At 47.3% G+C, this 23,936-nt stretch overlaps 1 non-coding gene across 1 annotated transcript; it reads right to left on the bottom strand.

The window, feature by feature from the left end:
• Positions 1–22,826: 22,826 nt before the first annotated feature.
• TRNAE-UUC (transfer RNA glutamic acid (anticodon UUC)) lies at positions 22,827–22,898 on the bottom strand. The gene has a single exon. It is a non-coding gene; the product is annotated as a tRNA-Glu (tRNA).
• Positions 22,899–23,936: the final 1,038 nt, after the last annotated feature.

The raw sequence follows: 23,936 nt of genomic DNA, 5'->3' as shown, positions 1-23,936 counted from the left end.
GGCGAGGCCTCCCTGACTTTCCACTTCTGATGGATTTCTGCATCTAACGTCCCACACCTTACAATTTCTAATCCAGTTTCTCTCTTCTTTGAGATCTCATTTCATATTCTCTCTTGTGCTTCTCCCTGCACTTTTGGTTTCTGCTTTGAGTATCTCTACTGCTCTAACACAACAAAGGAACCAGATAACTGTTGCTCATCACGACAATAAGCACACTTCATGTCTCTTGGAGAGATGCTCATTTTAGAGATTTGTTCCATGCATTCATTTAGAACTGGGAGGGTCGGGCCACTCTGTCTGGATATTAATTGATCATTTTAGAGACCTAATAGTATGATGAAGGAGTATATGTTTGGGACCCAGAACACCTGGGTTTTAATTTGGGTCCTGCTACAAACTTGCTGTGTGACCTTGGGAAAATGATTTAACATCTCTGAGTCTCATTTTCTCAACTATAAAACGGGGGGGCTTGGATTTATTAAACTACAAGGACTCTTCTAGCAATCTGATGACAACACTCACCCTAAAATTAATTCCAGGATCCTTTAAAAAGTCTGACATATTTCGAATAGGTTCAAAGTAAGAAGCAAGCGCTGCTTCTCAGGAAGGTGGCTGGAGAGAGCGCCTCAGCGTGGAGTAATAGCTCAAAGCCGACTTCAGCTGTGTTCTGTGAGGACAGAACAGGGGGCAGGGCGGTGTCACCTGAGTCTGGATATAGAAGTTAATTAAAAATGCATGCCCAGACTGAAGGAGGACACCTAGTGAATTAGTGATGGCCCTTGGATGTCTACATTGCAGTGGTGGCAGGAGGCAGGGGGTGGGCACGAGTGATGGTGTAAACAGAGAGCCGGACTCCCAGGTTCCGACTCACGTGGTTTGGGGCATGGCCATGGCACAGAAGGAGCCTGCCTATTACATTTACATGGTTCATTTAGCAGCAGGGGACAAGCTGCTCCCACCATCAGGGCACACACAAGCCACCCTCCCATTTCTGTCTTCTACAGAAAGGCGGTGCCCTGCAGTGGGGGGAGGAGGGCGACCCTGCAGAGATGACAGAGTGGCCTGACCTCCCTGCCAGGAGTCAGTGACCTCTGAAGGCAGGAGGGAGTCTGTAGAACGGGCGTCCCTCCTTTCTCCCTCTCCCATCTCCAGGTCAGCCGCTGTGAAACTTTTTTGCTGTTCTGAGTCCTCAGAGGGGATCTCTAATAGATCCTCACAGCCTAAGGGTGAGAAACCCAACTGAGCGGGGAGGGGCCCACCTGAGTGTCCTGGGAAAGGCGGTGGAGAAGAAAACCCCCTGGGAAGTGGCAAGGGCAACGAGCCTCTTCACCACTCTGCCCACCCCATGTGCCAGGTGTCAGGTGCTGAATGCTGTGTCGGTGACAGGATGGTCCAGAGGATGCTGGACCACCCGGGTCCTCCCCGGGGCTCCTCAAGTCCGGGGCAAATACAAAACTTTAGTGGGAAAGGACAGGCTCCCGCCCTGGTCCCAGGGACAGGGAAAGTCAGTCCCAAACAGCGGAGAGGGGACAGCTCAGAGAATGATTTAGCAGATGGCTCTAGGCTGGGCAAGGTGTCTGGGAGACGCCGTCATCAAGGTGGGAGGCAGGCACATGAAGGGGACAGGTAGACAGAGGATCGGGACTGGGAGTCCTCAGGCAGCAGGGGCAGTTCCCACTTGGAGGATGCGTGAGTCTGCATAGCAGAAGATGACAGGTAGATGCTGAGAAGACGACCAACACCTTCAAATGTCCTTTGTTGAGATGCTGTGTTGCCTCTGCCAGGTCACTTTTGGGTGATTAGGAAGTGCAATGGTGACGAGTGTCACATATAAACATCACAAAAACTTTAAAGTCACAATTGAAAGAACAGCCGCAGTCACTCCTCAGGCTTTCTGAGCTTTTACAGTGAGCGAGGTGTGCTAACAAAGCCTCCCGAAATCCTCCAGGCCAGATGATGCCTCCTCCATCCGCCGACCTCCGCGATTGCACCCTGAGACGGCAAGACCTCCATGTGCTCTGTTTATCCTTGTACCCTCAAGGCTAAAACAGTCTCTGGCACATGGAAGAGACTCGGTAACTATGATGAATGGATGAATGATAATTTCATCATAGATCTACTAGATGGTAGATCCCTTTTTAAAATTTCTGTATGCAAAGCCACTATACGAGTGCCCAACATGCAGTAGGTGCGAGATAAACGTTTTTGAATGAGGTGAGTTTCAGACTCCAACAACAGGCAATGTGAGTTCTCTGGGTGCCTGGGAATCATTTGCTCTCACCCGACACCCCCTGCCCCACCCCCTCTCCCTCGCCTAAAATTTAGATGAATTTCTGAGTTGTTCTCTGGACAAGGGAAAGACATTCACTTCTTTCTCCTCTAAAAATATGTGTGCAAATCATTTGGTTTTGCTACAGATCAAGCCAGGCAAACGGCTAGCCGCCTCTACCAACAGAAACAGAAACAGAGGGCATAGGAAGGACATGGCTTACAGCAGGAGAAATGTCTACCTGTCTTAGTTCATGTGAAGAGCTTCTTTTCTGAGAAACCGTGTATTGGTAAGGTTATACACGAGAGCTTCCGGACCTCGCAGGCTGTGTTTGGTGGCTGTACACCTCCCTCCCCTGCCCACAATTAACCCCCGTAGGAGCGCGGCTCACAGGACAGCACCTTCGAAACCAGATCTGTATAACAGACATAACCACTGCATGCGGGTGAGTGACAGAAACACTCTCATTAAAAATGTTGTGACCACAGGATGGCCACGGGGTTTGAAAATTAATCTGGGGAACGTAATTTAGCGGTTACCAGAGGGTAAAGGGGTTGGGGGTGGGAGATGAGGGTAAGGGGGATCAAATATACGGTGATGGAAGGAGAACTGACTCTGGGTGGTGAACACACAATGTAATTTATAGATGATGTGATATAGAATTGCACACCTGAAATCTATGTAATTTTAATAACAATTGTCACCCCAATAAATTTAAATTTAAAAAAAAAAAATGTTGTGTTTCATCCCCCTTTTTTGTTTTGGTCTAGGGCAAATTAAGACGATTTCCGTCTCCTCTGGAAAGGATTCGGCTGTCCCGCTTCTCTCTCTTCCCGTCCTCTCCATTCCACTCCCCCTGCCCCCTTGGCTCTCTCTCCCATTCTCTTATCCATTATCCATTGACTCTCCTCCCAGTGTTCTTCTCTGGGGTCTGACCAGAAGCCTTCCCCTTTCAATTTAGGGTTGCAACACCTCCTCTGGCGAAGTCTGTAACATTTATTTAGGAGACTGGGAGCCATTACCCATCACCATCCACCACACACAGCTGCCAACCCTCTCATCTTGAAATTTGGTCTGAAGGAAACATTAGTGTCATGTTCAGTCTTCCGGTAGGAAACCTGTTTGTCACACAGACTTCTGGGCTGTGGCTTTTTGGTGCAGGGGAAACTGAACTTGAAATGGTCGTGTTTGAAGCCAGTCCAGCGGTGGCGAAGCATGGAGCCAACGGTCAACCTTTTTCGGCAAGTTACTGCCAGTTCTCAGAAGCAGGAACTAACAAGCCCCAGTGATAATAAACTAAATGTAATTATAAAATTACCATTTGTATTCGTCTCCTAGGGCTGCAATTACTACAAATTACCACACACTAGATGACTTGAAAACAACAGAAATTTATTCTCTCAGAGTTTTGGAAGCCAGAAATCCAAAATCAAGGTGTCAGCAGGCTATACGCCCTCCAAAGTTCGTAGGGTGGACCCTTCCTGCCTCTTCTTAGCTTCTGGTGGCTCCCAGCAATCCTTGGTGTTCCTTGGCTGGCACACATGTCACTCTAATCTCCCAGTGTGTCTCTGTGTATTCCCTCTTCTTTAAGGACACCTTCCATTGGGTGTAGGATCCACTTTAATCTAGTACGATCTCATCTTAATTAATTATATCTGCAAAGACTCTATGTCCATTTTGAGGTTCCAAGTGGACATGAATTTTGGGGTGAACTATTCACCCAGTACACTATTTAAAAGACATAGGAAGAGAGATTTAAAATATGTTCTCAAGATTTCTTCATATTTTCTTGCATATCTTTCAGCTATCATCTAGAGGGGGCGAGTTCCCACAAAGGATTCCCACAAAGCTAATTCAAATATTGGGGCCTCAAGAAAAAAAACATTTTCAAAACAATCCTCCTTCATGGTTTTCTTGTTGCTGTTTTATTTGTGTTTTCAGCTCAATGTACACATCTCCTCATTGGAAAAGGGCCCTTTCCTTCTGTGCCTCACCTCTCCCACCTCCCAGATCCAGGGGCTGCCCTAAGGTGCCTATTTACCTAAGAAGAGAGGGAGTACTATAAGAACAAGGAAAACATCAGGGCTGAAGTGTGGAAGAAAAACCCCTTAGGGCTTTCAAAACCTCGGTTTAGAGTGAATGAACAGGTATTTGTAGAAACTTGGTACAAACGTTTCTTAAAATGAAGTCAACTAGCATTCAGTAATCAGAACAGAAGTTGCCTTGCTATGACTTAAATCTCCAGTTTCTGTGCCACACAATCATAGTGAAAGGGGACAAGTCAATGATTAAGTCAGTTATTCAGGTCTAAAACCTGATTTCAAAAATAAAAACATAAAAATAAACTGATTAAAAAAAAAAAAAAACGCCCTGGTCACAACCAGAAGTGATTACACACACACACACCCTCCAGCCCTAGGGACATTGGACAATATCTAGAGACATTTGGGGCTGTCCAGACTAGGAGGGGCGCTGCTGACATCTAGAGATCAGGGATGTGGTTAAGTATCCTGCAACGTTCAGGAAAACCCTTCCCCACAAAGAATGATCCGCCCCAAAACATCAAGAATGCCAAGATGGAGAAGCCCTGGACTCGCTCGTAGAAGAACTTCGGATCATGTTTCTCCCCTGCGCAAATGACTGCACATTGTCTTTGAGAATTCAAGTTCCTTGGCCTTTAAGTTCTTCCAGAACTTTCTCATTGTTGCCTTTCCAGCCTTATCTCTCCATACTCCCAATATAAACTCTTACCCACACCCCTGGGCCTACACATCATACCACTCAAAATCTTCACAGCTCACCTTACTTTGAAAGTGTTTCCCGTTCTCAGACTCAAACCTTACCTGTCTTGCAAGAACCAGTTCAAGCTCCACCCCTTCCAGAACCTCTGTCCTGGACCAGCCCGCCCCCACCCCACCTCACCCCGCCGGGGTCTTATCTAGCATCCCTCTCCCTTCACTCAGTACTCTCCAGCCACACTTGTCTCCTTGCTGTCCTGCTGGTACACCAAGCTCTTTTCCATGTCTCTTCTCGGCTTCTGTATGGCTGGCTTCTGATCCTTTGGATTTCAGCATAAATGCCACCACCTCAGAAATGCCCTCACTGACTCTCCTATTCACGCCCCAAGTTCTCCATCGTCACTCTATTTGGTTCCTTCATAGCATTTATCACTATAGAGTATCCTGTCTCTTCACATGCTTGCTTAGGTCTTTCTCTCGCTTTGGCATACACACTCTGAGGGCAGGAACCTTGTCTAGCTTGTTCATCAGAGTGTCCCAGCCCCTTCACAATACCATGAGTACGACTCAAAATAGGTGTTCAGTAAATATTTGTTGAATGAATGAATGAATGAATGAATGAATACCCCAGTGATATGCAGGTGTTTAGTTGAAAGGTGAGGCATATGGCTCTTATTCTCCAGAGCAGAGCCACCCTGCCCCCACAATACAGCACGATGCACTTGGTAAGTAAATTGTCATTATGCATTGGATGAATTAATGCCTGTCACAAATGTCATATCTGTAGCGCTTACATTCTAATATGTCTCGACTTAGTCTCCCCAGCAGGTCCGCTTTATAGTTAATTCTAAATGGTTGATGGTGGAGCAGGAAGCAATATTCTCACTGATGAGGGCAATTACCTGGTAGGTGCTATACTCTGATGTACATTTCAGAATTGCTACACTTCTGTCACTAATATGCCTTGTTTATTATCACTGGGCTTTATACTCTTTTGAGGGACAAATTTTCATTGGCCTATTTACAATATCTATGCAGTTCCTTGCTGTGCAGTGATCTGGCAGAGAACCTGTCAATTATCCCCACTTGGTTTTCCTCCCCTGGGGCAGTTACCGAGGCTACCGGCGTTTTGTCACCAATTCCTCCAGTCACCTGTGGCAGAGATGCTGTCTTCCTGACCCTCTTTTCTGCTTCTGTGACAGTTACAGAATTTTTACTTGGGACATGCTCATCAGTTAAAGACCACATTTCCCAGACTCCTTTGCACTGAGGTATGGCCATGGACAAAGTTTGGGCCAATGAGATGTGACTGGAAGGCAGGTGGGCCGCTTCCTGATGGTAACTTGAGAGGTGAGTGCCTTCCCCTGCTTTTCCTCTTCCAGCTTAAATGTGGACGTGGCAGTGTCTGCTACGCAGATGGGGGCAATGTCCAAAGATGGCAGAACAATAAGGAAAAGCAGTTGGGTCAGTGACATCATAGCTGCCGTGCAGCCACACATTGTTTAAGCTCAGAAGTTTCCATGAGAGACGAAACTTTCTACTTTGCTCAACTGACTGTTATTTGGGACCTTGTTTCAAAAGGTGACCTGGTAGCCTCACCCTTCCTGCCTTCCCCACAGAAAAAGTCAGCAGTAAATCACCACTTTGCCAAACCATGGTGCACATTTTGTTCAAGGAAATCAGCAGAAACGCTTGAGTTGAGGCAGTACCTCCTGGGACATGTTTTCCTCAGCCTCCTCTGCCACCCAAGCTTCTCTTTTACTGTGTATCCTTGTCCTTGTCTTAGCTCCTTCCAGCCTTGATCTTGCCCATGGGTCCTGGTCAGGTAGCACGACATGATCTGAATAGGGGATATCCTGACAGACTCTGAGCGGACGTGTCTCCTGCCAGTGGTGCTTTCTACATTCCCGATGGGACGTGCCCCGTTCTTTTTGCTTAGCTGTGCCTGAGGTTTCCTGTGCTGCAGCAAGACAGAAGTACAGTTCCTTCAGGCTTAGAGATGCCTCCAGAACTCATGATCTGAGCCTGTTGTGGTAGAGTGTTTCCAGGTTATCAGAGACCCCTCACACATTAATACTCTTCCCTGATATCAGAGTGCATCCAAATGATCTTTATTTACCTTCCCTCATTCACCATTTGTTGAAAATAGATGATCAGCGTGTGTCCACATGTTCTAAATGGACGCAGCCAAGATGGAAGGTGGGGCAAGTCCATTTATCCATGCAGCAAATATATGTGGAGCACTTGCTCAGACACCATCTTTAGCACTGAGGACACATCAGTGAGCCAGACAGAGAAGGTCCCTGCCTCATGGGGTCCCATTTTAGTGGGGGAGACAGACAAGGAGGAAGAAAAGGAGAGACAACGGGACGGAAGAGAATTTAAAGAATTTCATATTGTGATGAAAATGCCATGGAGAAAATACAAGAGGGAATGGGTGAGGCAGGCCTCTCCCAGGAGATGCTCAATGAGCTGGGCTTGAATGACCCCAAGCCAGTCGTGGGGATAATGAGCTAGAGAAGGTTCCGGAAGGGGGGACAGCAGATGCCAGTGCCCTTGGGTGGGAACACCTGGGTGTGCTGAGGGGCAAAGGGGAGAACCTTGTGGCTGCAGTGAAGTAGTGAGAAGGAGAAGGGCATGAGATGGGGTCAGCTCATGCTCCTTCCAGCGCCTCAAAAGTTCACACATGGCGGTGATAGGGTGGGCCTGGAGGTCAGGAAAAGAGGAAACGAGAAGCCTACCCTTAACTAATGTCCTTCCTAAGAACAGAGATCTTAAGGAAACTCTGAAGATCTGGTTCAGTTGTACCCAATCCCTCACCGTCTCAATGTCCTTTCGAGAGCGTTCCGCCTGTGTACACTCGTACGTGTGGTGATGACGGTGGTGACGGTGGTGATGATGACGGTGGTGACGGTGGTGATGATGATGTGTGCTGGCAATTGACAACACTGCTAAATTTTACTGTGAAAGGTATACTCTTCCAAGGCCTCTAAAAATGTACCTTCTAGCACAGGCAGAAAGTCAAACATCTTTTTGTACTTAAGTGAAAAACCCATCCTAAAAGCAGTACCTAGTGTTTACAAAAGAAGATTCTTGCCTTCAAACCGTTTTTCTGCATTTACGACATTGCAGCTCATGGCCCCGTTTCTGCTTTGAGTGACCTAAGACAAAGGTTCTGATCAGCTCTCTGGAGTGACTGAGATGAGCTCATGTGACTTGCTTTGTATCTTTGGAGCCTCAGTTTTATCTTCAAAATGAACAAAAATCCCTTAGAGACTAATGTCAGCTAATTGGTAAGTGGACTATAGAATCTACCTTTTTTCTTTTTTTGTGAGTCATGATAACTTCTGCCTCTTCTAGTGGCGTACCTCTCGTTCTCCATAATTTCACAGAAACCACCTCTGACAGGTGTAAGAGCCCATGATCAGCCATTTATCCACTGTCTGGGCAGTCAGTGGGGACACCAGGACAGACAGGCTGGCCACGGTCCCTTCTTTAAGAAGCTGAGTCTAGTGGGGAACACAGACACTGAGCGAGCATTTTTGGAGGAAGTGCCGTGCAGGAGAAATTCAGGTCCCTTTGGAAACAGCCATCTCAACGTCCAGGCCTTGGAGAATTCAACTTTCCTGGAAGGTCCCATTCATCTTGAGAAATTGGATCTATCCTTGGAAGACTGTTCTGCTTCACGATGCACTGAAGACAATGTAGGAGCAACTCATTTTGCTTTCGATTACCTGCCTGCAGTACACCGTCCCTCAGCATGGCCTTGTCCCATCTTTCTCTACATACACTTCTGAGCAACGTAACAGCAAGTGACGTGGGGTGGTAGAAAGAGCCAGCATCCGCCTGAGATGATCTGGGCTCAAATATCAACGTTGCCTCCAAGAAGTCCCCACACAGGGGCCAGCCCGGTGGCTCAGGCTGTTGGAGCTCCATGTTCCTAACTCTGAAGGCTGCCGGTTCGATTCCCACATGGGCCAGTGGGCTCTCAACCACAAGGTTGCTGGTTCAACTCCTCCAGTCCCACAAGGGATGGTGGGCTGTGCCCCCTGCAACTAGCAACGGCAACTGGACCTGGAGCTGAGCTGCGCCCTCCACAACTAAGACTGAAAGGACAACAACTTGAAGCTGAACGGCACCCTCCACAACTAAGAATGAAAGGACAACAACTTGACTTGGAAAAAAGTCCTGGAAATACACACTGTTCCCCAATAAAGTCCTGTTCCCCTTCTCCAACAAAATCTAAAAAAAAAAAAAAAAAAAAGACTCTTAAAAAAAAAAAGAAGTCCCCACACACTCTGAGAACTAGGACTCCTCATCCGTCCTGCCCAGGATTACCGTGAGGACTCATGTGGTCATTTACATGAAAATGCTTTGCAAACTATGGAGTTTCATTCTCATGTCAGCTGCGATTTCAAAAGTCTTCGCCTAGTCTGGACTTGAGCTTTTCCTGACACTAATATACAGATTCCTGCTATTCTTTTGCGACACCTTTCATCAGTGCCCCTCCTTCCATCTTTTGTTTGTGTTCATTCAAAATCAGGGCTATGACAGCTTCACCTCGCTGCCATGTTGGTTCCTTTAACGGGCTCTCCCTTTTCTTCCTTGTGATTGTTCTGTCCTGCTACAGGTGGGATGGCATTTAAAGCTTTGTAAACTTTCCAGGTCCTGCCAGAGTCATCCTCAAATCAAAACCCCAGACATCCCCCTATTCCATTTCACCAACTTGGAAAATCAGAAAGTTGTTTCTAATCCAGATCAAAATGATGCTCTCAGCCTAATATCAAGTAAGGATTAGTGTAGCCCTTAGCGTTTACATGAATTCTATCCCATTTGGTGGTGGCCTTGGAGGCACATACAGAAGCCACGGGGTCAGAATTCCTTTGAGGGTCTGATCTGGTGACCCTAAAGAACCTAGTCCTGTTGATCTAGGGGACTCGTCACACCCCAAAGTTTTCTTAGGCCTCCCAGATCCACCCCCCAACAGGCCTCACCAAACCAAGAAGCTGAATCTCTGTTTGCTGGCCCACTGCCACAGAAAACCACCTCAGCCTCCCAGGCAGCTGGTGGAAGGATGGAGGCAAGCCGGGCACCAACTCACACCTGGTCTGGGAGGCAGGCCATTTCTTCCAGAACCCTCCAAAGACAACTGAAGAGTGAGCGTCTCTTCTTCCTCCAAGCGGGCCACCACTGACCATGGTGGCAACTGGCCAGCAGCGCTAATGCCCTCTCTGTCCCTAAGAGTCACAGAGGGCTTTGTAAGAGTGTCACAATCCTCCTCTCTGGAGGGTGGGAAGTTCCAGTGGTTACCCAGTGACATCATAGGCAGGGACTGGGGAGAATGGCAGAGGAGGCGAATTAGGAGATGCTGTAGATTAATCGGGTGTGTAAGTACAAAGAGGTGAAAACTCAGCACACAGCAAAGAAATTAACATCACTTTTTTCCACTTCAGAAGTCACTGTGTAATCGTGACTTCTTCATTGGAAGGGTCTTGCTGCCAATGACAGTGAACAGGGAGGCAAATGGGATGGATGACAAAACCCTGGGTTGCTATCGTGAGGGTCAGAGGCAGCGTGGTGATGCCAGCATGCACACAGCCTTTTCCGAGTGTGGCCACTTCAGCTGGCGTCCTCACCTTACCGCCCTGACCAAGGCCGTGTGATCCCTGGAAACACACACAAAGGGCATCCCGTTCAAAAGGGTGCAGCCCATGAGCAAAGAACCAAAGCACAGAGGGGCTTGGCTGCACCCCAGCTCTCAGCCTCTGACCTCTGCTTTACCAGGCGACAGTACCTTTCTCAGAAGTGACTCAGGAGTCCCAGGAGAACATGCATGTATTTTCAAACAAAGACACCGGAGCCTTTGGTTACCACACTGGACAGAGCCTTTCTTCTTTCTATTTTCAGCCTTCTTAAATCAATCTACCCATCTTCCATAGTCATTACCAAATGTCACCGAATCCCCCGTGTCAGGTAGGAACAACTGCCATTTGCTTGAAACACAGGTCCGTTTATATGCTGAAATATGACACATCTCAGCATCAGCAAATCAATACGCATTCTGAAAAATAAGCACTGGCAAAAAAAAAAAAGTAATTTTATATTGTCCAAAACACTCAACCGGGAAATGCCATAATTTTTACCTGTTGCAATCAGAAATACTAGAGGACTTCATCCTTCTCGTGTGGAGTACTTTTTAAACATGTGTGCCACTTTAGGTTCTAGCAAGTAAAGCCTGAGGTTTTTGTTGTTTCGGTCATGAAACAACATGACTGGTTTGTTGTTTCAGAACTGTTTAAGGGTTTTCTTGGAGTTGTTTAAAAAAGTGTGCCCCTTTTAATTCTTTTTCCTCTCTCGTTCTCTCTCTCTCTCTCTCGCTCCTTTTTTTTTTTTTTTTTTTTGGTTTTATGGAAATATTGACCCATGAGGATTTACTCAAATCCTCCCTGGTTATAGGCCTCCAAAGACAAAGCCATATCCATGGCAACCACAGGCCGCCAGCAGAAGAGAGAGCACACCAGACACAGAGCATAATGGCTCTGTTTGCGGATGACTCAGATCTTGAAAGCACTACTGTACATTCCGAATCCGGCTCAGGGCAGGAATCCAGGCTGTCCTCATACTCCAGACCCAGCAATCTGTAATCAGAGCCACGGAAAGGGGGAGAAGCCCTCCTCCCAGCCCTTGGATGTCCCTGCTCCCTGGGAGGGAGGGATGTACCACTTCTCCCAAGGCTCGGGAGGGTCCCGCAGGAAAGGAAATACTGGGCCCCCATGAGAAGGAGGCGGGGATAGAGCAAGTCATGTAGGGTGGGCGGTGGTGCACCTGCTGCAGCCCTCGTGGCCATGGGGGGTTTCCCTGGCTAGCTGCATGCCATCAGAGGCCATCCCTGCAGGAACAGCCTCTGGTGAGGCCACCTCAGACGCAGAGGCACACACAGCAGGAGCAGGCCCTGCGAGAGCCCAGTTCACAGCCGAGTGTTTTGGGATTTACCCTTTGACCCCTGTTTGCACCAGGATGCCTCACTCCATCTGCTTTTTCCATGTGCCAAGAAGAATCTGGTAAGCACACAACCCTGGGTAACACTGAGCTCCTCCTCACTTTCTGACACATGGACACATTACAAGAACTCACACAGTTCTTATCAAACTGCTGGACAAGAACAAATGAGAGCTCTCAGGCTGCACACCCCGGCAGCCCTCCAGAAGGGAAAGAGCTCTGGCCCAAAGTGCTTTTATTTACCCCAGGCCCACCAGAGCCCCCATGGGAAGACTCCAGTTGCCAGGTCTGGGAGGGGACAGGGACGCAGGGGAGACGGGAGCCGCGCAGGGGCCAGCAAGCCGGTGGGTGTGTGAATGTGTGCCCGGTGGGTGTGTGAATGTGTGCCCTAAGCCCTAGGGCCTCCCAGCGAATGAGCAAGACCACCCGACGGCGCTTAGGTTGCCGAAACGTCCATCTACCAAGGAGAAGCAGAGGGAACAAACCTGGGGTTCCCTTCCCATCGGTTTTCTATGTCTGCCTTCTACGTACATATTTATTTGACATTTTTTAAGTTCCAGCAGTTAAAATAGTTTGCAAATCACAGCTCCAGAGACCGGAGAAAAGGACAGAGAGCAAGAAGAGAGGAAGGGGAGGGTAGGAATCTTGGAGCTCCCGCTGGGAACCTTGCATGTTAGCCCATTCAGCCATTCTCACATTGACCTAATATGTAGGCACTGCATTTTCTATTGTTGTTTCAGATGAAGAACTGGGATTTGAAGAAAAGATAGGATGTCCCCCGAGATCACACGTTGGCTGAATCAATCCCAAGTCGTGTGTCAGTTGAAGTCGTTCCCCAGGCTATTTGATTCTCCCACGGTTTTCTTTCTCTATGAAACGAGTAGCTGTTCGCAGAGGATTGCAGGTGACAAAATAAAGGTTACACAGTTGGGAACAGCTTTGCCAAGATATTCGAAATATTCAGGGACCCACTAAAGTCCCAGCAGGGCCCAAGTTGATGCAGCCACTGTGACCAAACCTTCGGTGTCAGGGTTATTCTAAACCCTAAAAGCTCCAGGCTGAAACATGGGACTCTGTTTCTTGTCACCGGTGCCCCAGGCGCCCTTTGTGTGAGATGCCAGCACTTTGGAGATGTTTAGGCTGCTCCATTCTCACCATCATGGACACAGAACTTAGTAGAATTGCAAGGAAATAGAGCCAGCTCTCTGCGTTCAAGGAATTTTCCAGTGTCCTTGCCAGAAAAGGAGCGTGGGCTCGGCATATGAGGTGAAGTGAAAAGAATTTGCGAAGGCCTTGGTTCAGAGATGTGTGCCCGGCAACCGCTGACTGCACAGAACCAGCTTTCGTGCTCAAAAAAGGCTCGTGAAAGTAGCCAGGGTGCTCTGACCAGACCTGCTGGCTGTGTACATTTGTCTGCTTTTGCTGAAATCTCGCCGGAGGGGGTTGGGTCTCCCCAGGAAAGTAACCAGTGAATTTACCCTGCCCCTTGGGCCATGTCTTCTGCTTAGCACCTGTCCTTGAGATCCTTTTACTACTCGCCAGTGGCTTGTGGCCCAAGCAGAAATGGGAGGATGAATCTGTGACACGGACTGGAAAAAGAATCTTACCACTGGCTGCACACTGGATCCCTCAGAAGATTCCCAAGCATGAATGGACTTGTTTGACCCCAACTCAGCACTGGGCAGAACAAGCAAGAAGTCAGTGGGGAGAAAAGGGAACAGAGGACCTCAGGTGTCTATACCGGAATTCAACTGCAATGTCAGGGACACACATTTACACCTCATCAGTTAAAACTAAACAAGCAAAACAAACAAATTGAAAGCCCACACAACTGACTGGAGTCTGGCCCCTCCCCCACCCACCCACCCCCAAAATAGTCAAGGAAATACAACTGTTGCTCCCACTGTCTGGAGGCGGAACAATAGAAGCTTTGGTTTTCCCTTCCAGTCTCTGCATCCACTCTACCTCCTACTCCCCAGCCAGTCACCCTCCATTCTCCAGCCTCTAACCTGACCTTTATGCCACATGGTGGTAAACTGTTACGGTCAGTGCATTGAATCAACACAGTCCTTAGGCTCCCAAGCTTATCATTCTCACATAACCTCTTGTAACTTTTCTGTGGCAAAACATTTACATTTTTTCATTTACCTGAGAGAAGAGCTATAATTTTACTTGCTATGCCCCCACGCCCCCCCCCATAGGTCTCTTTGGGGACACAACCTGAGGAAAAACAGTAATTGAATAGGAGATTGGAAATGTATGAACTCTTGGGTCTAACTTTTTTGGAAGCAGAATGATTTCCTATGATATGTGTGTATGTATATAGGTCCATTCGTATCGTGTCCTCAGAAGATCATGTTTAAAAGGTAAAGCACCCTTGCTAAACAGCCAGGGTTTCCATTTGTTTTTATTATTACTAATACAAGCCTAACATGGAATGAATTTTATTTTCCCTTTTCATGATTTTCTGTATCATATCTGACATTGGCCTCTTTCCAGCTTGTGAAAACACCAGTTATTTCTGCTAACCCTCAAATAAGAACTCACATTATTGTGATTCTTGACATACAAATTCATTTTGGCAAATATCCCCAGGGCCTTTTACATCCAGCTGAAGAGGAGTGGATCCAAACGCCACAGGAAAATATTTAAAACAACAACAATTTGATTTTCATTTGCAAAAGAGCAACAAGGCAAGAGGAAGTTACCAGATGAAGAAGACCTAACCAGATCCAGGTGGTACACTTGAGAAGTCTTTAAACACTAGAAAAGAGCTTCCTGTTTGTTTGTTTGCTTCTTTGTTTGTTTGTCTGTTTGTCTGTTTTTCGGGTACAGATAAAATGGCATTTCTGTGCCAAGGCCCAGGGTATCTAGCATTTGTTTTCAGATGAGAAGACCGATTACCCACACACATCTCACATCTCCCCAAGTGAGGGCATAAAGGGGTGACACAGCAGGCCTGGAGCCGATCTCTTCATTGTCCCCCACGACCCCTCCCCCCTGGGCAGGGGTCGACCCAGAAACCCAAGTCTAAAGGGTGCGAGCAACAGATAAAGGCACACAGAAGGTTGACAGCTGTGTAATATCCTTGTGCTGGGGGGCAGCTGACAGCATTACAGGACCTTTTATTTTTCACTCAACACTGACTCCCGAGTTACATGAATTCATTTCAGGGAAATGGGTTACTAACTAGGAAAAGAATTAGATACTCCCCAAAATTTACAAAATTGAAGTAAGTGTAAGGAAAAAAATTAAACCGACTTGTAATTCTACCCTCCAGATATAGCCACTGTTAACTTTTTTGGTATATGTCCTTCCTGTTTTTATGTATGTGCTTGCTTCTTTCTACAAACAATATGTAAAACAAAGTTGGACTCAAACTACACATAGAGATTTGGATCCTGCTTTTTCTGTGTCATTAAATCATCGTGGCTATAAATAATACCACTGTGTAATATTCCATCACATGAATGTACCAATCTGGCCATCCATTCTCCTACTGCAGGATCTTTTTCTCATTTCAAATATTTTTTAATGATAGATGACGCTGTAAGGAACAGCACCCTTGTTCATAAATCTATAGCTTTGCCCTTTCTCTTCCCTTAATGTAGATTTCTAAAGGTGGGATTACCGGATAAAATGAAGAGACACGTTTATGGCTCTTAATATGTGTAAATATGCTGGACGGTTTTCCATGAAATTTGTACCAACTCTCCTTTCTAGGGCATCCACAATCACACACAAGGCATATGCAAAAAGCTACTATGTACCAACATTAAAAAGCCCAATTTACAAAATAATCAGTAGCTCAGAGTCTTTGATTCTTCACATAACGTAGCAAGATCAGAAGGGACTAGAAAACTTATAGGCTTTATTGGGCAACTTATATTAAAAAAGAAATAACCTAACAAGCACCCCAGAGCTTCTGCCAGCTTATATAGCACCTTTGCACAAAGTAGAAAAAGTCACACCTTCCTCCAGGTACTTTGCTGCCATCTGCCAGAAAAGTATCATAATCAATATCAAATCTATGACAACTGCAATGGGACCAGAGGCCCCTTGAGATGTCTGTCACTGCAGCTCAAGAGGTTTGCTTCTGTCACTGCGGGCCAGATACACCGCAAAACCCCTCTCACTTTCCCATGCCCACATTCATGGCTCTCCTTTCTTTCCATCACCCACTGCTTGCAACAGCCAGGCCCTGTTCAGTTAGAAAACCCCTAGGCCTCCTATTTGCCTGAAAATGACAATTGCCCTCGTAGGTGTCTACTTTCACAGGTGTTCCAGCAGCCTGGATTTCCTGTGCTCTTAAGCTGCTCCATTTAGATGTCCCAGTGGTGTCTTGAATTTGTCAGAGGAGACAAATCTCATTCTCTCTGCTCCACTTCTCAGTCTCTCTGGGGATGCTTATTGTCTTGGGGTTGTCAACAAATCATCCCCTCCCTGAACACCCCACCGCTGAGCCATAGCCAAATTCTGATTACCCTCCTTCACTGCCCTGAGTGCATTGCTCTCCCCACCTCCCGTGAATCCATTAACGCCAATCAGGACATTAACGAGCAGAGGTTATGGAAAATTACTCCAGCTTCTGATGACTGTCAGCTTCACGGTTCCCACCTTGAGTCGTGAGCACATTTGACGCTCAGGAAATCTCCTGCCTTCGCCCACAGACCCCCCTCAGCCCTGTATTAGAGCTTAGAATGGAAGACAGCACTGGACAGAGAGGCACCCAGAGGCAAGAAATAAATGGGGGTGGGGGGCTGCCTTTTGGCAAATAGACTTGCTAAGTTTATACACAGTGAGAGAGTCGGGGTAGCCAGTGACATCACCAGAGTGCAGCAGGTGTTTGGACACTGTAACTAAAACCCACTGGGCGTGAGGGAGGGGGATTCCTTGATAAGAAGGTGAACTCCTCTGGTCCGCTGTCAAATGGGCACGGCCTTGCCCAGCGACACCTGGTTTTTGCTGCAAGATCTGGACTAATCCTGACAGGCACCCATTTTCTGCACGCAGTTTGTACCCTTGCTTTCGAGCTTCCAGCAGGAATCCTAATGCAGGTGACATCCCTCAGACTAACCTGTGGTTCCGATGAGGCAGAAATCCCCAGCATCCCATACCCCAAGGGCCCCTCGTTTCCATTTTAGGATCAGAGCCTGGCGATGTGAGGCAGCCAGCCAAAGGGTGTGGGCCTCAGAGAAAACCTGCGGGGCCCCAAGGCCCCCCTCGCCCCTTGTTTTGGAACTTCCTCTTAGAAAGTCTGGAGGAAAAATGGCAGAGGCCAGAGCCAGGATGAGCGGCTGCCCTGAGCACTTGCTTATGTTTCAGCAAACAGTTTGAGGCAATAACCAATCCTGTCTCCTCCATCTCCACTGAGAGGAAAACTAGGAAAAAATGGCTCCTAGTCAAGAACACGGCCTTGCCCAGAGACATCTGGTTTTTGCCCTTGGCTTCTGGGACGTAATCTATGTCATGGCTCATAGGAGTGTCCTTGTTTAGAGTAGGGGCTGGCCACACCTGATAGTCTCAGGGTGGGAGCTGGAGCTGCCAGAAAAACCAACCATGTGACCTGGGGGGTGGGGATGCTCTGAGTCACTTGTTATTAGTCAACCTAGGGACTGAGTTCAATCACATGGACAATCAATCAATCAGTCAATCAATCATACCTATATAATGAAGCCCCAGTGAAAATCAGATGAGCCTCTCTGCTTGGCAATGTTCCGTGCATATTGTCACATGTCAGTACTGGGAGGGCAATGCATGCTGGCTCCACAGGGACAGAGGACAACAGAAATTTGGTATTTGGAACGCTCCCAGACTCTGCCCTATGTGTCTCTTCCTCTGGCTCATTTCAATCTGTGCTGTTTCCCTGCAATAAATCGTAACTGTGAATACTACAGCTTTCAGTGAGTTCTGTGGGTCCTCCTGACACATCATCCATCCTGAGAGTGGTTTGGGGAATCCCCTACCCCCTTACCCCCACCAACTTGCAGTGGGTGTCAGAAGTGAGGGCCATCTTTGGGACTGTGCTTTCAAACTTTGTAATTTGTCCACCTTTGGCAAACGGGCTGAAAGCCAAGTATACCGTAATGTAGGTTAGTCCACAAGGAAACTTCATTTTATGACAAAGTTGCCAAATTCTGAAAATGAGGTTATGGAAGCCATCTCCAGAGATCTGTTCAAACATTCCTATCTTCCTACGAAAACGTGGTTGGTGCTGCCACCAGAGAGCGTCAAGCCTGGAGACTCTGAGTCCCTCCATTCAGGGTGTGTCCTCCTGGGGCTGCAACTCTCAGGCTGAAACCTCCAGCGCTTTCCCATCACATTTACAATGAAACTCAAACTTCTTGCCTGCTTTATGAGTGTTTGTGGATGTGCGATTCCCCAGCTAAAATGTAAACCTAGATCAGTGCCGCCACATAGGAGGCACACTATAAATTTTGCCGAATAAATGAATAGCTCAGATGAAAAGAATGTGAAAATGCTTATTTTGCCAGCAAAACTTTACCTCTGGCTTAATTTTGTTCACTATTTTTAAATTGAGATATAATGTACATACCAGAAAATTGAGCCTTTTACAATTTGGGGGTTTTTAGGGTATTCACAAAGTTGTGCATCCATCACCATTATTTAAGTTCTCTGGCTCAGTTTTAATCCCTCTTTCTCCTTCCTCTCCGCCATGTGGTTCTAAGGAGGTCTGTTACTCATAACACCCCACACGTCAACCAGAAGATGGCACAGGACCCAGCGGAGGCCACTTTCCTCTCCAGCACTTTCCATCGGAAACCAAGGAAAGAAAGGCCTTCCCTGGTGGTTGGGAAAGCTGTGAGGAACGGGCGTGGGGGCGGCGGTGCCCAGATCATTTGCCCTGTGGAAGCAGCTGGTCCATAACAGATGAGAATAAATCTGACACACACAGAAACAGAGGGAGGGAACACTGGCTCTGGTTGTCCCCGAGCCCGGCCACACCACTGCACTTCCCCCAGTTTGCGTATATAAGTGAGTCAATGAGTCTCTCTCCGGCCTGAACTAATTCCAGTGGTTTTCTATAACTTGAAACCTAAGGTGTTTCTTGGAACAATCCAGTCCTTGTCCGGCCCCCACATTCCCTCAACACAGATTTAATAAGTGCTTACTGTGTGTGCAGGGCACTGGCCTTGGAGTATACAGTCTAGTGGGGCCATGGCAATGAGAGGGGAACATCAGAGCAAAGCATGTCACCCAATGCCAGTGGGCAGGAGCGGCTTTCACAGGACATAACTTCTAAGCTAAGACCTGAACTTGGAGGGGAGTTTGTATCAGAAGAGAAGTACACAGGATGCTAAAGAGAACCAGAAGATGTTCCCATTGGGAGGAAAGGTAACGGAAGCTACATGAAGGATGAGACATTGGAACCAGGCCTTAAAGCATGGAGACAAGATGCAGATACTGAAAGAAAGGTCATAAGAGCATCTCAGTGGAGGAGAAAATGAGCAAAGGCCAGACAGACATAGTGAGAAGTTATGGAATCTGGGGTGCATGGAGGGAAGAGGTAGGAATCAGGCTGCAAAGGTAGGTTTGGAGCACATGGCCGGCCAAAGCCCCGAAGGCTTAGGCTCAGGGAGCAACCTGCTGGGCTCCGAGCTGTGAGAGGCAGCACGCCGGAGCCTGAAAAGATGGGGGTCAGAGAAACCAATCTGGCACCTATTGCAAGAGTCCAAGGAACAAGCCATCTGACACAGCAAGGTGGCATGGGAAATAGATAAGAACGTGTGCGGGTGCCTCTGAAGAGGTAGAAATCAGATGTAACGCTGTGATTGGAAGTAGAGAAGACAGAGGAAGTAAACATGACGGTGGTGGTGGTGGTGGTGGTGGTGGTGGTGGTGATGGCAGCCAGCGTCCATCGGCTCAGAACTGGGCCAAACACTTTGTAGGCATTATCTCATCTGACCTTCACCAGCCTATGAGGTAGGTCCTCTTATTACCCCCATTTTAGAGCTGAGGCAACTAAGGAACACAGAGATGAAGCGATTTGTGCAAACAGAACCTGAATGACACTTTTAAAAAAAATAAGGAAGTCAGGCAAAAGAGACTTGGGAAGGAGAGTGAGGCCATTTTTGCACAGACTGAGAGTAAGTTGCCGATCTGGGTGAAGCGGAGTTGTGAATTTCGGTTTAAATGTGTCACTGCCACAGGGTAAAGCCATACTTGTATTTTCTTCATGCATACACAACAAAATAGACATCCCAAACTTTCTTAAATCAGGATAGATTATCCTGACGGCTCCCCCCATCCACCATGCCTGTCACTCTGTGACAAAAGGAAATTAGATTCATCTGATAAGCTTCGTTTTTCACCAAGCTATGTGGGATGATTACCCAGTACCCTGTGGTCTTCTAGGTGTTTGCAAATTGATTTTTTTGATTATTTGTTCCAGTGATTTTCCAAGTATTCAGTGTTTTTCCAAGTTCTTCAGTTTTACAACTTTGGAGAGTTAAAACCCGTATTTACCTTCTCTTTCCTGTATTAATATGAAGTTTTCAGGTTGCAATTATTTAGGATGTTTTTGGCATGAAGCATCTGTCCTTGAGGGAACATACATACAAATATATATGGGTATAAATACTTATGTGGATGGGCAGAAAGTGATCTTCATGCAGCATCCCTCAGAATTGATGACTGTCTGCAGAAATGGAAACATAGTGAGAACATATGGCTATTTCAAATATCCCCCAAAATTAAGATTATCATTTTCTAGAACTGTTCATATGCTGCATTAAAAAAAAAAAAACCTCAAACAGAAATATTGTTTTGTGTTCATGTAGCTTTCCTGTGAACACTAACCAAAAGCAAGATACAACAGAATTTTTTAAACTCATCTTCTCATTACACTTCTCTGAAGCCAGGATTTGTAGGGAGTGGTATCTGTCCAGGACACCATGCAGAGACTCCATTTCTTGTGTGGAAGTCCATTGCCAGGAAACCAGAGGAATAAAACCCCAGATCCAATGCATCATGGGTGAAATGAGGGGCTCAATTGAACGACTGTTAAGGGCTTTTGCAGCTCAGTCTATGAATCGAAAGACCGATTATAAGGATAATTAATGAGAATTATGACAAAATGTTTTGCAAAAATGAAGAACTGCAAAAATACCAAACGTAACTCAAGCAACCATCTCCCCACAAAGTTAACCTTTTCCTTCTATTAAGTACCTATGTTTAGCAGAATCTACTGCGCTCTGAGCATCTTAAGTATCATAGGCATCGAAAGCTTTTGCCTAAAATCTATTTTATGAAAATGAATGATTAATAGGATGAATAGATTTGACAGCCTTCATTTGAATGAAACTCACTTGCTATATGAAAGCAAAAGCAAGTTTTAAAACAAACAGCAAAACGCAGACAAGCACAGGTCCTCACCAAGAACCCTCTCCATCAGCTACGCTCCCTCCCCATTTAGGCCCAGGAGCCTTTCAGACTCCATCAGTCCTTGCTGCCTCTCTAAACCCTAAATAAACCCTAAAAAGTCCCTTTATTAAACTCTCTGCTAAGAATGTGTCATCAGTTTCCTAGTAGGCCCCTGGTTAATACAGACATAATATTACCTAATAACAAAATAAGGATTAAACTGAAAAGAGTATGTAAAGCATTTAGCCTGGTTCATATTACATACTCCATAAATAAATATTACCTGTTATTATTATTGGGCTTTTTATTTTCCCATCAATTCTGTCCTACTTGATTCGATAAATACAGATTACCAGCTGATGATCAATTTCTCCTCCAAGCTCTTTATCAGGAATTTTGAATCTGCATATAGTCAGCTTAGTGTTTTTCTCATGAAGGATGACATTTGTTTTTGTGTCCCTCAAAATCCCAAAGGACTTTGAAAAGAGAGCAAATTTAAAACAAAGTCCTAGGGCCACCAAGTCTTTTTCACAGTCATTTCTCGGGGTTAATGGCAGTCTGGGAACAAATTGGGGAACTTTCAGAGTTCAACACCAGTGGGAAAGAAGTGTGGTTTCTAAATGCCTTGTGGATTTTCCTAACAGCAACGACTTGGAGAGGTGAGCAAGGCAAAGGATTCCAGCAGGGGCTGCACTCACAGTTGGAGACTGTCTTGTCACATCAGTACTAAGATTTCTAATTCTCGTTGAGTATATCACGAATTCTTGACGTTTTGTAAACAGGATGTGTCAAATAAATATGTTAGGGTGTGAGAAGCAAGTTGCTTTTTGTCATTGCCTCATTCCTCAATATTTGTAATAACCTAATTTTCGCTTTTCCTCCTCCCACCCCCAAACAACTGTTTTAGCCAGCTCTTTTCATCGCAAACACAATAATAGATTGTACACCGAGCTTCTCTGCCCTTAGTAGCCTGTGTTTTCTGGAAATCTTGCTGTGCTTCTCAAAGGAATGGCTTCAGGCACCTAAAAGCCCCGTAATGTCCTAAAAGGTGTCTTGTCTTTTTCTTTCCAAAAAGAGGACTTTCTCGGCATCTGCTCCGTATCACAACGCAAGGAAAAATTAGGGCCGAAAAACCAACTGAACATACATGTTAGCACGGGACTGGGTGGCTCCCCGCTTTTTTTTAAATTTCGGATTTAATCCCTTCCTTCAGAAGCGAACTTCAGTGTAGTTACTACCACTCGGTTCGCTGCCTGCGGCCCGGAGTTCCCGTAGGTTCCACCCTGCCACTCGCTCCAGAGGTCGACCCTGATGACCTGATTACCTTCAGCCTCTTCCTCCCCAGGCTGCTCAGAAATGGGGTGGTAGTGGTTTTTTTCTAAAAAGACCCATCTTTCCCTTGTTAAGGACATCCTAATTTTTCTAAAAGGTTGGCGTTCCCACACCGGGAGTCGAACCCGGGCCGCCTGGGTGAAAACCAGGAATCCTAACCGCTAGACCATGTGGGAGACGACAAAAGCCATCCCCAGCTGAGACAAATTGAGTCTTTCTCACTGGCTTCCGCCCGCTTCGCCACGCCCACCCCGCTGCGGCCGACTCACGCCTGCGCCTGCGCGGAAGCCTGCGGCAGTTTAACCCCTTCCTGTCCGCGCTCTGTCCTTTCACTTTGCAGAGGGCCTGGGAATCTCTCTGTCTCTCTCTCTCTCTCCTCGCGTCTTTTGGGATCCCGTCCAGGCTCCTGATTCTAGATTCCACGTATACCCCGATGCAGACTCTCGATGAGTCATTCGTTATTCAGAATTCCTCACCAGAAAGCCTGCGGCGTACACAACGCCTGGGGTTTGGATTTTACACTCAGTACTAAGACACCAGAGCTGGGTGAAGTCGTGAAACCGCCAGCGCGGAGGCCAACACGGAGTTGGCGCTCCTGTCCCCGCCGGCGGGCTGCCCGGCGCGTCCCAGCAGCGGGTTCCCGGGCCTCTGCCCAGCCCCACGCCCCGCGAACCCACGTGAGCCCGCGCGGGGCGAAACGCCCGGGACCCGCGTCCCCGGACCGACTGTGCCACCGATTCCCACGGTGTCCACAGCGCCCGGGGGCCTGGCCTTCTCTCCGCTGGACACAGGCCCCATCCCGTCCCCCGAATGACGATCCTTCCAGACCAGGAGCCAGGGCGCGTTCCAGGCTCCGTGGACTCTGCGGCGACGGGCAACGGCGGTCTGGACACGTAGCTCTGAGGCCGGACCAAGTGAGTCCCTCACTGCGAGCAGCCACGACCGGGGCCGCTCCTGGGGGCTCCTACCCGCTCTCGCGGAGAGGCAGCATTGCTCTGCGAGCAGGGCCTGCGGCAGCAATGCGCCGCTTGCAATAGGAAAGGACATGCAAAGAGCCCGTTATTCCCACAGCCCGCGTGGGACGGCTGTGCCTCTGGGGTCCCGGGTGGCGCTCACGCTACACACAAGTTTTTATTAGCGGCGGGCACTTTGGAGCCCATTTAAAAACCGATTCCGGGTCTGGTGTCTCCCTGCTCACTCCTCACCTGCAAAGG

Source organism: Rhinolophus ferrumequinum, chromosome 4, assembly GCF_004115265.2.
Source record: "Rhinolophus ferrumequinum isolate MPI-CBG mRhiFer1 chromosome 4, mRhiFer1_v1.p, whole genome shotgun sequence".
In the NCBI taxonomy this organism is placed as follows: Eukaryota; Metazoa; Chordata; class Mammalia; order Chiroptera; family Rhinolophidae; genus Rhinolophus; species Rhinolophus ferrumequinum.
This window is presented reverse-complemented; position numbering and strand designations above follow the sequence as displayed.